Source organism: Canis lupus, chromosome 18, assembly GCF_048164855.1.
Source record: "Canis lupus baileyi chromosome 18, mCanLup2.hap1, whole genome shotgun sequence".
Classification (NCBI taxonomy): domain Eukaryota; kingdom Metazoa; phylum Chordata; class Mammalia; order Carnivora; family Canidae; genus Canis; species Canis lupus.
Genome location: NC_132855.1, coordinates 42,553,369 through 42,567,253, shown reverse-complemented (window position 1 = coordinate 42,567,253; position 13,885 = coordinate 42,553,369). Strand labels below are relative to the sequence as shown.

At 36.4% G+C, this 13,885-nt stretch overlaps 1 protein-coding gene and 1 long non-coding RNA gene across 5 annotated transcripts in view; one reads left to right on the top strand and one right to left on the bottom strand.

Annotated features, from left to right (window-relative positions):
- The window catches only part of LOC140609066 (uncharacterized), a 308,391-nt gene that overhangs the window by 52,183 nt on the left and 242,323 nt on the right, over positions 1-13,885 (top strand). Inside the window, exons 1-2 of one of the 4 annotated variants that reach the window (XR_012011050.1) lie at positions 10,317-10,539; positions 11,008-11,148. The gene's annotated coding sequence lies outside the window, so the exon portion shown is untranslated. Of the gene's footprint in view, positions 1-10,316; positions 10,540-10,754; positions 11,149-13,885 lie in introns of those variants that run through there. The other 3 variants (XR_012011048.1, XM_072784185.1, XR_012011049.1) reach the window with 3 other exon arrangements.
- The window catches only part of LOC140609071 (uncharacterized), a 47,061-nt gene that overhangs the window by 10,954 nt on the left and 22,222 nt on the right, over positions 1-13,885 (bottom strand). The window lies entirely within an intron of this gene.

Genomic DNA, 13,885 nt, shown 5'->3' with positions numbered 1-13,885 from the left:
TCTTATTCTCTTATTTGTTTTTTTTTTTCAAGCCAAACTGTATCCAGCTTTATTAAAGATACTTTTCATAAACAATCATGGTATTTCAGGCAGAACATGGGCAGACGATCGTTAACAGTATACAACTTTTAAACTCCCTTCTTCAATGGACTACCAAAATCAGAAAGCCACTATAAAACCCAATGAAGTCTCCATGTGATGCTCTGAACAGGGAAAGTTTAAAGTAAGGGTTGACAGTTCACATTTAGCATGTTGTTTAACAACTTTTCACAAGCTGACCCTGACTTTCAGGAAATGAAATGAAAATGGCAGAATTATCAATCTGAAGATCCACAAGCTTAAAAAACTCTTTTGAGGGACACTGTCTCAGGGGTGACACTGTAAAGTCCAGGTTGCCTGACATATTAGGAACCATTTCTTGGGGTCAGGTTCCAACAGGTCTCTGGGTTTAAGGGAGTCAAGTCTATGTTGAAGGCAAAGAGGGAGAAGAGGACATAAAAAGATGAATTTTAGTTTTTCCACACCACCAAGGTGGCTCATGTGTGTCAATATCAAGGAATCCCCGTGGGAGCCAAGAGGAAGTTTCTCAAAACTAGAAGGAAAAGGTGTTTTTTCCCTTGTTATCAATCTAGCTTCGGAGATATTCTATTAGTGACATATGCCCTTCCCCCAAAACAACAATGAAATGCTCTGTGTACTAACAACATAGCTTAAAAAAAAAAGTAAACAAAATTCTGCATTTTTATAAAACTTGATAAAAAATAGTATTTCAAACTGTACAGTCACCAGAAGTGCACAGTTATAAAAAATGCACACACTTCACTTGGCATCTCCAGCACCATCAGCTTTCTGTGCCTGGTCTGTTTTGGCATCTCCATTCTCTGCAGGGTTCTTTCCACCCTTGCCAGCATCAGCTTTCCCCTCTTTCTCTTTGGGTATCTTCTCTCCCTTCTTTGCAGGGGCCTTTTTAGGCTTGGCTCTGGCTTTGGAGGAGCAGGTTTAGCAGATAACCCTGCAGATCTTCTCTGTGGCTCATCCTTCACCTTGGCTTTATCTCCTTTAGCATCCCCTTCAGCATCCCCTTCTCTTGGGCATGGCGGTGACGGCAGCAGGTCGTAAGCACTGGACGCAGGGATGCAGCGGCACGCGGGCTTTGGCCAGTCCGGGGGTCATTCTTGCCTCTTCTTTACACTGCTCCTCTCTTCTCTTATTTGTGATTTTATTTATTCGAGTCCTTTTATTTATTTTTTTCTTGATAAGCCTGGCTATAGGTTTATCAATTTTATTGATTTTTTTCAAAGACCCAGCTCTTGGTTTCATAGATCTGTTCCATTCTCTTTTTAGTTTCTGTATCATTTATTTCTGTTCTAATCTTTATGATTTCCTTCCTTTTGCTGGTTTTAGGTTTTGTTTGTTGTTATTTTTCTAGCTTCTTTAGGTATAAGATTAGGTTGTTTATTTAAAATAGATTTTTTTTTTCCTTCTTGAGGTAGGCCTGTATTGGGATAAACTTTCCACTTAGAATCACTTTTGCTATATTCCAAAGATTTTTGACTGTTGTGTTTTCATTTTCATTTGTTTCTACATAATTTTTGTTTCTCGTTTTATTTTATGGTTGACTCAATCATTATTTAGTAGTAAGTTCATGTATTTGTGGTCTTTCCAGATTTTTCCTGTGTGTGAGTAGGTTTGTATTCTAATTTCATAGGTTTGGTGACTAGAAAAGAAGCTTGATTTAAAAAAAAAAAAAAAAAAAAGCATGGTATGGCTTTAATCCTCTTGAATTTGTTAAAGTTTTTTTTTTTTTTTTTTTTTTTTTTTTTTTTTTTTTTTGTGGGCTAGTATGCAGTCTATTCTGTAGAATGTTCCATGTGTACTTGAAAAGAATGTGTATTCTGTTGTTTTAGGATGGAATGATCTGAAGATATCTGTTCAGTGTTAATCCATCTGTTCCAGTGTGTCATTCAAAGCCATTGTTTCCTTGTTGGTTTTTTAAGATAGTCTTTCTATTGATGTAAGTGGGGTGCTAAAGTCTCATACTATTATCATATTATTATTTAGTCCCTTTTTGTTATTAGCTGTTTTATGTATTTGGGTGTCCCTATGCTGGGTACATAAATATTTGCAACTGTGAAATCTTGTTGAATTGTCCTCTTTGTTATTATATACTGCCCTTCTTTGTCTTTTGTTACACTCTTTGTTTTAAAGTCTATTTTATCCAATATAAGTATTGCTACTCTGGTTTTCCTTTGCCATTTGCATGATAGATGATTCTCCAACCCCTAACTCTCAATCTGCAAGTGTCCTTGGGTCTAAAATGAGTGTCTTGTAGGCAGCATATAGATGGTTCTTGTTTTTTGTCCATTTTGTAATGCTGTGTCTTTTGGTTGGAGCATTTGGTCCATTTACATTCAAAGTAATTAATTGATAAGATATGTATTTGTTGTCATTTTATTATTTGTTTTGTGGTTTTTCCAAAGATTTTTATCTGATCCCTTCTTATCTTTTTCTCTTTCAAGGTTTGCTGATTTTCCTTAGTAATATATTTGGATTTCTTTCTCTTTATTCTTATATATGGTTACGATTAGGTTTGTATATGACCTCTACTTGCATTAGGGAGTCTATATTAATTTGATAGTTATTTAGATTTGAATCCATTCTTTACTCCTCTCTTCCCCACATTTTAGTAATATGTTTTTATATTTTATATCCTTTTATTTTGTGAGTTCTTTGATTTTTTTAATAGAAATATTTTTTTTTCTGCTTTTGTGTCTTTTACCTTTATATGGACACTATTGGTTTCTTCTTCCCACTCAGAGTTCCCTTTAATATTTCTTGCTCAGTTGGTTTAGTGGTCATGAACTCCTTTTGTTTTGTTTGTCTGGGAACTCTCTCTCCTGTTCTGAATGATAACCCTGCTGGATAGAATATTCTTGGCTGCAGACTTTTCCCGCTGAGCACTTTGAGTAATCATGCCATTCCTTTCTGGCTTGGAAAGTTTCTGCTAAAAAATCTCCTTCTAGCCTTATGGGTTTTCCCTTGGAAGTTACTATCTTCTTTTATCTTGCTGCTTTAACATTGTTTTCTTTATCTCTATATTTTGCTAATTTAATTTAAATATGTAATTGTAATTGGTGTACTTCTGCTTTTGTTGATTTTGATGAGAGTTCTCTGTGCCTCCTGGATCTGGATATCTATTTTCTTTCTCAGATTAGGGAAATTTTTAGCTATTATTTCTTCAAATAAATGTTCTGTCCCTTTTTCTCTCTTCTTCTTCTGGGACTCCTATAATATGAATGTTATTATGTTTGATGGAGTTCCTCAGTTCCCTAAATTTAATCTTGTTTTGCATAATTCTTTTTTCTCTCTTTTGTTCAGCTTTGTTAGTTTCCTTTACTTTATCTTCTAGTTCACTAATTCATTCATCTGCGGATAGAAATCTTGCTGTTCATTCCATCAAGCATGTTTCTCATTTCATTTATTGAGCCCTTTATCTCTGTTATGTTTTTCCTTATCTCTGTATTAAGGGTCTCACTCATGTCTTCCACTCTTTTCTCAATTCCAATGAGTATCCTTATGATCATTACCTTAATTTTTCTATCAGACATGTTGTTCATAGCTGTTTTGCTTATATGCCTGGCTGTAGCCTTGTCCTATTCTTTCATTTGAGATACATTTCTCTGTCTTCTCATTTTATCTAAGTCTCTATGCCTATTTCTCTGTGTTAGGAAGTTAGCTATGTCTCTGTTCTTGATAAATTTCTCTGTCTTCTATTTTGTCTAAGTTGCTGTGTCTATTTCTGTGTTAGGAAGTCAGCTATGTCTCTGTTCTTGAGGGTAATGGTCTTATTAAGAAGAAATACTGTAGTGTCCTGTCATGTGGTGTCTCCTGTTCTTAAGGGCTTGGTGTTTTCAGGAGTATCTCCAATTTGTGCTGTGTGTGCTCTGCTATTTTGTCTTGGCCACTTTATCCTTCAGGCAATTTGTCTGCAGAGGCTCTCTTTGCCTTTTGTGGGCAGTGTTTGGTCCCTGGCCTGAATGTGGCATATTTTAACTAGGTGTTCTCTGCTTATGAAATGAGACCTGTCACCACCACCACCAGAACCAAAGCTTTACATAACTCCTGGGTTGGGAGACATAGTATGAGCAGGGGTTTGGGTTGATCTTCTGTAGGAGGGGGCTTGTTGTGCTGTTACTGAGGCAAACATAATTAAGAGAGGCAGTTCCACCATGGTGTGTGGGGGCAGGACTTAGTGTAAGCAAGTTAGGTAATAAGTGTTGGTGCTGTGCTGGTTCTTGCAGATGGCCTGGTGCTTATGCTGAGGGGCAAGAGAGGAAAATGGCACTGGACAGTACTTTTGTTCCTGGAAGGGTCTCTCTGTGAATGCTGTCTCCCTGGAATGCACTGCAAGATGATCAAATAACCTCCCCAATATATGTGCCAGGTGCACTTCAGATTGCTGTATGCACACTGTATGTCTACTGGTTGTTTGCCTGGCTTCTCTCCAAGATCAGTGCAATGCCCTCTGGGCTGTATCCCAGCCATGTCCACTGATCTTTAAAACTCCAGGCTTTAAGCTCTTTTGGTTGCGAGAAATCAAAAAATTCATTTCCTCTTGCTTTCCAAACCAATTGCTATGCAGATTTGTTTTCTCTATGTGCCCCTCTGTGTGCTAGTCTGTCTCTTGTCCTTCTCTGTGATTGTGGCTCCATCCTTTCTGCAGTGGCTATGAACTATTTTTCTCCCAAATTGCATCTCCATACTTACTACCTTCTTTGATGTGGGTCTTTTTTCTACTTTTAGTTGTGAAGTTTGTTTGCCAGTTTTCAGGTAAGTTACTGGGTATTTAGGATGATTTGACAGGTATCTAGTGTATTCATGGAATGAGGAAAACCTAGGATCCTCATACTCTACCAACATCTTTCAACCTACATTACTTGATTGTTGGCTGTTGAGCCAACCTTGTATTCTCAGGCTACTATCCATTCTTGTACCATCTCAACTCAAATTTAAAAACATGACAAATGTTTTTTCTAGAGTCATAGTTTTCTGTGATTCTTAGATTTCTCTAAGGCTCAAATTCTATCACTCTTGGTTTTAAAGCAACCTCATTTTTTCCTACACAGTTGCAAAGGTGATATACATATGGCTTATAAGGCAAATTTGGCCTGGAGGTATGTTTTATTTGGACTATATAGGCTTTTGAAATTTAGGCCAAGAGTGTGCACCCTAGGTAGACACCACACTCAACATTTCTTTTATCTTCTCTTCTACATAAGCCAGGTATTTAAAGACTTTGAAGTTGGTAATGCTTGTAATAAACCGTCTTGCTTTTGGCATATTTATTTATCTCAATGAAGTCATTTCCTGGTCACTGAACGTTAAAATATTGCAGTCATTGTTGATAACTTTTATGAAGTATTTTTTGCCCTTTGAAATAATCACTGTGTGTATTTATTTAACAGCATTGAACTGTACTTATAAATTAAGATGGTAAAAAAAAGACCCAAGTTAAATACAAATAGATTCTCATTGTATAAGATTTAGACAATCAAAAGTACAAGAGCCCTGAGAGTCCTCTTTCATTTGTCTCTACCAACCCTTCCCCATCTACAGATAGTTATTGTCATTAAATTAGGATATATTCTTCTGGGAAACTTTGTAGACTTTTACACCCCTACGCATACCACCTCCCCACACACACAGACTATTAGGTTTTACATAAAAAGCAGGCCAGGAAAACAGGAAAACTTTTTGAGTTTCCTCAAAAAGTTAAAAGTAGAGCTACCCTACCACCCAGTAATTGCACTACTAGGTATTTATTCAAAGGAGATAACATAGTGATTCAATGGGGCACATGCACCCCCATGTTTGTTTATTTATTTATTTATTTATTTATTTATTTATTTATTTATTTTATTGAAGTTCAATTTGCTAACATGTAGTATAACACCCAGTGCTCATCCCGTCAAGTGCCCTCCTCTGTGCCTGTCCCCAAGTCACCCCATCCCTCCACCCACCTCCTCTTCTACTACCCTTTGTTTGTTTCCCAGAGTTAGGAGTCTCTTATGTTTTGTCACCCTCTCTAATTTTTCCCACTCATTTTGTCCCCTTTCCCCTATAATCCCTTTCACTATTTCTTATATTCCCCCTATGAGTGAAACCATATGATGATTGTCCTTCTCCAATTGACTTACTTCACTCAGCATAATACCCTCCAGTTCCATCCATGTGGAAGCAAATGGTGGGTATTCATCCTTTCTAATGGCTAATATTCCATTGTATATATATATATATATATACATATATATATATATATATACCGTATCTTCTTTAACCATTCATCTGTCAATGGACACTGAGGCTCCTTCCACAGCTTGGCTATTGTGGACATTGCTGCTATGAACATTGGGGTGCAGGTGTTCCAGTGTTTCACTGCATCTGTATCTTTGCACCCCCATGCAAAGAAATCTTGAGAGAAAGAAATCTTGCCATTTGCAATGATATGGATGGAACTAGAGGGCATTATGCCAAGCAAAATAAGTCAATCAGAGAAAAATGATTATCATATGATTTCACTCTATGTGGAATTTAAGAAACAAAACAGAGGAGCAAAAATGAAGGGAGAGAAAAATAAAACAAGATGAAATCAGAGAGGAGGATGAACCATAGGGATTCTTGACTATAGCAAGCAAGCTGAGGGTTACTAAAGGGGTGGGGAGTAGGGGAATGGGAAATTTGGTGATGGACATTAAGAAGGGCACCTGATATAATGAGTACTGGCGTTATATATAACTGATTAATCACTGAACTCTACCTCTGAAACTGATAATATGCAATATGTTAATTAATTGAATGTAGGTAAAATAAAAAAAATTTAAAAATGTAGGCCAGTAAAATATATCCCCCCTCCCTTATTGACAATAGGTATCTTTAGATGAGAAAGGTATGGTCAAGGGGAATGAAGGAGAACTTTTCGGTTTTTAGCCATTACTGCCAAGGCTGCATGAACATGATTTGCGTACATCTTTGTATAAAACCTACCTTAGCAAGACATGAAATCAGGATGCTATAAATGAGAAGAATGGTAGACTGGCTATGTAAAAATATTATACTATATCAGTCGGGGTTCAACCTGAGAAGCAGAGCCAATAGGGAAAATAAATAAATAAAAATATTAGATAGATAGATGATAGATAGATAGATAGATAGATAGATAGATAGATAGATAGATGATATATAGATCTGTGTGATTGTTGGGGCTGGTTAAGAAAGTCTGAAATGAGCAGGGCAGGTCTTCAGAAAGGGAATATCATAAGTATGTTGGAACCATATCTTCTTTTGGGAACAGCGTCAGTTCTTTTCTAAGTCTTTTCATCTGATTGAATCAGGCTCACCCAGATAATCCAGGATAATCTTCCTTACCTAAAGTCAACTGATTAGGGGTTTTAATTACATCTGAAAAATACCTTTACAGCAAACCCAAGATTAGTATTTGATTGAATAACTAGATACTGTATCCTAGCCAAGTGAATACATCAAAAATTAAAATATATATGTACAGCAAAAGACACTGTGAACATAAAGACAATAGATAGGTAGATATATTCACAATATAGATAATAAAAGTATTAATATTAAAAATTTATTGAGTTCCCCCAAATCAACAAGAAAGTCAAGAAACAGCTGATAGAAAAATGGGCAAAAGATATGAATAGGAAATTCATATACAAAATACAATAGTCTGATGGAAAAATGTAAGAATATGCTCAAACTCACTAAGAATTAAGAAAATAAAAGGTAAAAAGATTTACATTTTTAAAGTTAAAAAAAATAAAATTTAAAATATTCCTGATAATTTTGGCAAACATTTAAAAAGGTGGATTATATCTTAAGTTGACAAAAATGTAGAAGAATGGGCATTTTCATTCATACACAATCCTTTAGTGAGAATATACATTGATAAAGCCTTTTTTATTTTTATTTTTAAAGATTTTATTTATTTATTCATGAGAGAGAGAGAGAGAGAGAGAGAGAGAGAGAGGGAGAAGCAGGCTCCATACAGGGATCCCAATGTGGGACTTGATCCAGGGTCTCCAGGATCATGCCCTGGGCCAAAGGCAGCACTAAACCGCTGAGCCACCTGGGCTGTCTCAAAGCCTTTTTTAAAATAAAGCCTTTAAAAATGAAATGTAGCAGTATTTATTAAAATTTTAAATAAGTATAACTTTTACTTGGTAAACTACTCCTATGAATCTATTGTCTCTTATTCACTCTGTTAATCACTGACTTTCAGTGTTAGTCTTGTATGACTGATGAACCCCACTGAATTCCCTGATCCTTCTTTATTTGAGTGCAACTTACACACTACTGCTAGATAGATCTTCCTAATCCTCTTTTTTCTCTTATACACATGCACACACACACACATACAAATATACCACAGCATTGTTTGTAACAGCCTCAAGCTGGAAACAACACAAATGTCTAACTAATATAACATGGATAAACAATTTGTGATATACTCATGCAATGGAATATTTACAATAAAGAAAGTGAATGGACTATAGAGTACAAACATTAACATGGATGGCTCAAAAAATATTCTTACGTAAAAGAAGCAAAAAACAAAGAAAACAAAGTATGATGCCACTTAAAGTTCAAAAAAAGCTAAATTAAAATGTGTTATTTAGGGATGCATAGCTAGGTAGTAAAACCATAAAAAAAAAAAAAAAAGAAATGAAATGATTATTCCAGGTGTTAGGGTAGTAATTGCCTTAGCTGAGTGAAGAAGGGACTTGTGATTAGTGCGGTGAATTCAGGAGACCTTTGGGATGCTGTTGATCTTAGACTTTATGGCCTTGAAGGGGACAGCATGTTAAACTGACATATATGCTTTATGCTTTGTCTCTATTATCATAATTTTTTTAAATGCCACTAGGGAATTTTCTAGTGCTCACAATCTCTTATTTCTTTTTTCTCCCCAGCTTTATTGAGATATAATTAACATGTAATATTGCATAGTTTGAAGTATACAATGTGTTGATTCAATATACTTATAAATTGCAAAATGATTACCATTGTAGTACAGTAGACCCTTGAACAACACGGGTTCAAACTGCCTGGGTCCTCTTTTATATGGATGTTTTTCAACATAGTACAATCCTATAAATGTATTTTCTCTTCCTTGCGATTTTCTTAATTTTCTTTTCTCTAGCTGACTTTGTTGTAAGCATACTCTATATAATACATATAACATACAAAATATATGTTAATTGACTGCTGTTGGTAAGGCTTTTGGTCAACAGAATCTAACCTTAGTAGTTAAGGTTTTGGGGAGTCAAAAGTTATACTTGGATTTTTGGCTGTGTGGGGATTGAGGGCTTGAGGGAAGGTGGTCAGCACCCCAACCCCTACATTGTTTGAGGGTCAACTGTTTAGCTACCACCTTCATCCTGTCACTTGTGGTACTTGCACAGATTTTATTATTTTCTAAATTAAATTTACTTTTCTGTTTGTTTGTATTTGACTTAAAAATTGTTAAAAATAAATTAGATTAAAAAGACCTGTATGAATTACTTCCTGCCTACAGAATAAAGGTCAGACTCCTCCACATTCACATCTCTCCATTTACTGAGTACCTCAGCTTTTGTTATCCTACTCCTACTACTGTCCTCAGTGGAAGCCAAAAAACCTCAAACAAAGCAAAACAAAACAAAACAAAAACCCCAACAGATACAAATTTTACTAAATTGCCTTTACCAAAAAAGAAAAAAAAAAGAAGAAGAAGACTTTTCCTCTTGTTCTTTATTTGAAAGTAGATGGGGGGGGGGGATTTTGAATTGCTTACCACACATTTTTCTAAGATGAATCAGAACAGGATGAAATGCCTGTTTCGTCTCTGGCTATAATGAATACGCATCTATGGCACAATTTTCAGGGAGAACACAAATATATGCAATGTTAGTTATGTTGTGCCTGCCACAACACAGTGAAAAATAAGAAAGGATTAGAATCTAGCCCAGAGTCTTCATGCGGACTCTTAGTTTCACACTTAGTCATAGCCAGCTTCACACCCAGACGCCCCTGACAGAACCAGGGCCAAATGTTCCTGGAAAATGGGACTTCTGAGCTTCATAGACATGTGCTACAAATACCTGAGCCTCATGCCTGGGTGGAGAGCTCAGCAAGAAGACTGATGGGCAGCTTCCAGGGGAAAAAATGAGGGAGGGGCAGGATGTGGTCTTGGTGACTCAGAAGTGGCCCGCCTTCTCCACCGCCAATCTGAGTCAGCATGTGGCCACATGGTTTCACATGGTGCCTGGTGGGTCTTGATGAGATGTCCTACCAGGTCCTCTGTGCCTGCCTTTAGTGAAGCATTTGATTTTAGAGGCTCAATTTACATATGAGTAGTTTTATTCTGTCTTTCTGAATTAGTCAAGCAAGAGATTGCTGAAGCTTTCTGATCTACATGGTATGGTGGCATGAAGTGTTGTTGGAGGTTTTCATACTTGTTCGCCTAATGTGGTTCTTCAAATGGTAAAGTAACATCACACAAGTGGAGGCAGCCTAGCATAGGAGTTGAGGACCTGGGTTTTGGAGGCAATCCAGCTGGGTTCAGATCCCTGCTTGCCAGAACCCCTGCACTTCTGATTTTAGAAATGTGCACATACCATTCCTTTTTGCCCTAGGACATGAATTGTGTGCTCTTAATGTGATTGGTGCAGTGGAAACTGAGTCATCCTCGTTGGTGCAACAGTGGCAGTTCTGGTGATGCCCTGCAGAGCGGTGGCAGTTCTGGTGATGGCTGTGTCTGAGTTTCTGGCTGGCAGAGTGGATCGTCCTGTCCAGTGCTGGGCATTAACTTTCAATGTCTTGATTTGGGACATGGTTCATGACTGCAGAGGCCTCAACTCACCATCCTGGCAATTCTGGGAGTTATGCAGTGACCTTTTGTTTATTTATTTTTAAATTTATTTTTGAAGATTTTATTTATTTATTTGTCAGAGACAGAGCACAAGCAGGGAGAGCAGCAGAAGGAGAAGCAGGTTTCCTGTTAAGCAGGGAGCCCAATGCAGGGCTCAATCCCAAGACCCTGGGATGACAACCTGAGCCAAAGGCAGACACCCAACTGACAGAGCCACACAGGTACCCCACAATGACCTTTCAATACATTCTTTTTTGCTTCAACTGAACTTTTGGTTGCTTTTAAATGTAACTAAGGATGTTGACTGATTCAATGACCTGAGGAACATTTATTAAGTTTTCTTAACCTGTTTTTTCATCTGTAAAGTAGCTTAGTAATACCTGTCTCTTAGGGTTAATGACAGACTTAAATATATATGCATGCAAATAAATATACATGCAAGCACTCAGTATGAGCACATAGTAAGAGTCCTTAAAATGTTAGCTATTATTATTAATAATTTGTTGGGCATCAGAGTAATATTGGAGTGTCTATAGTAGAGTGAATTTTGGTGTGAGGAAATTCTTGCCATTTACCAGAGAGTCAGGAATGATAGCTTGGAGTCTTAGTTTCAAGATTCACATATAGTGACCCCATCTGAATAGTAATGTAGAAGAAATAATTCTTTATTGCAATGGTAGGATTAAATGTAACCTAGGAATTTTTATGGCTCATGGCTTTAATTTACGGTTGGTTGATTTAGGCAACCATGTATCTTTAGTTTTACCTATTTAAATTTAACATATTGACTGGAAAGGGCACAAATCTTAAGTATACAGCTTGATTATCGCACAAAGCAAGATATTAATCATTACCAACTTTACAAAGGCCTACTTTGTGTCCCATCTCCAAAGGTAACTACTACACAGATTTCTCTTGCCATAAATTAGTTTTGCCTGTTTTTGAACTTTAAATAAACCAGATTATATAGTATGTACTCTTTTTGTTGCTAAATGTTATATCTTTGAAATTCAACCATGTTGTTACACATAGAAATATGTGTAACACAAACTCACTACTGTATTGTGTTATGCATATACTTTATTTACCCATTCCATTGTTAATGGACATTTGGGTACCCTCTCATTTGATTCTATTAAGAATAATGTACTATGAATATTCTTGTAAGTATTTTTTGTGCACATATGTATGCATTTTTTTGGATTTACACCTAGAGGTTGAATTGCTGAGTTATAGAGTAGGTGTATGTATGCTTACCTTTCTTGGCAACAAAATTCCCAAAGTAGTTTTGCCAGTTTGCATAGCATTTTAAGAGTTTCTGGCAGTCTATATCTTCTCTAATACTTGGTATTGTCAACCTTTTAAAATTTCGCCATTCTGGAGTGTGTGTAGAGATACCTTGTTTTATTTTCAACTTGCATTTTCCTGATAACTAATGATGCTGAGCATATTTTCATGGTCATTGGCCATTTGGATATTTTCATTTGTAAAAAATCTATTCATGTCTTTTATCCTCTCTTAAAAATAATTGAGTCTGTCAATTTTTTCTTATTAATTTATAAGAGATATTTATATGGTCTAGAAATAGTCCTTTGTATGATTTATCCATGTAAAATGTCTTATTCCACATAACTTCTTGTCTTTTCATTCTCTTAATGTTATATTTTGATGAATAGAGGTTTTATTTTTTTAAAGATTTTATTTATTCATTTGAGAAAGAGAGAGAGAATTGGGGAGGAGCAGAGGGAGAAGAACAAGCAGACTGTGTCCAGTGGGACTTGATCCCATGACCCCGAGATCATAACCTGAGCCAAAATTGAGGGTCGGATGTCCAACATTGAGCCATTCAAGTGTCCCATGAAAAGACGTTTTAAATTGTAAGAAGTCTGTATGGCCAATCTTTCCTGTTATGTTTAGTGCTTTATTTATGTATTTATTTATTTAAAAGAGAACACTTCACGGTGAATCTGACACAATCAGAACTGAATATCTTTTTTTTTTAATTTTTATTTATTTATGATAGTCACAGAGAGAGAGAGAGAGAGAGAGAGGCAGAGACATAGGCAGAGGGAGAAGCAGGCCCCATGCACCGGGAGCCCGATGTGGGATTCGATCCCGGGTCTCCAGGATCACGCCCTGGGCCAAAGGCAGGTGCTAAACTGCTGCACCACCCAAGGATCCCTGTTTAGTGCTTTAAAAAAAAAGACTTTATTATTTTTTTATTATATATTTTTAAGTAATCTCTATACCCAATGTGGGGCTTGAGCTCAAAGCCCTAAGATCAAGAACTGCATACGCTACCAACTGAGCCAGCCAGGCACCTTAATAGACTTTATTTTTTAAAAGCAGTTTTAGGTTTACAGAAAAATGAACAGAAAGAACATATATTTCTTCCCCCTTCCCAGTTCCCCCTATTATTAACATCTTGCATTGGTGAGGTGCATTTGTTACAACTGATGAACCAATTCTAATGTATTATTAACTAAAGTCCATAGTTTACATAAGGGTTCATCACTGTGAGAAAGTGTGAACCCTGTAAAAGTGTTGTATACTTTTTTTGGTTTTGACAAATGCATAATGTTACTTATCAACCATTACAGTATCACTTAGAATAGTTTCACTGCCCTAAAAATCCCCTGTGCTCCACCTCTTCATTTCTCCCCAACTGCTGATCTTTTTACTGCCTCCATAGTTTTGTTTTTCCAGAATGTCATATTGGTGGAATCATCTGGTGTATAGCCTTTTCAGACTTACCTCTTCACTCACTAATATGCATTTAAGGTTCTTCTATGTCTTCGTTTCTTTTTAGCACTCAATAATATTCCATTGACCGGATGTATCATAGTTTATTTAACCATTAACCTCCTGAAAGACAACTTGGTGGCTTCCAAGTTTTGGCAATTATGAACACAAAGTTTCTACGAACATGTGTGTATAGGTTTTTGTGTAGGCATAAAT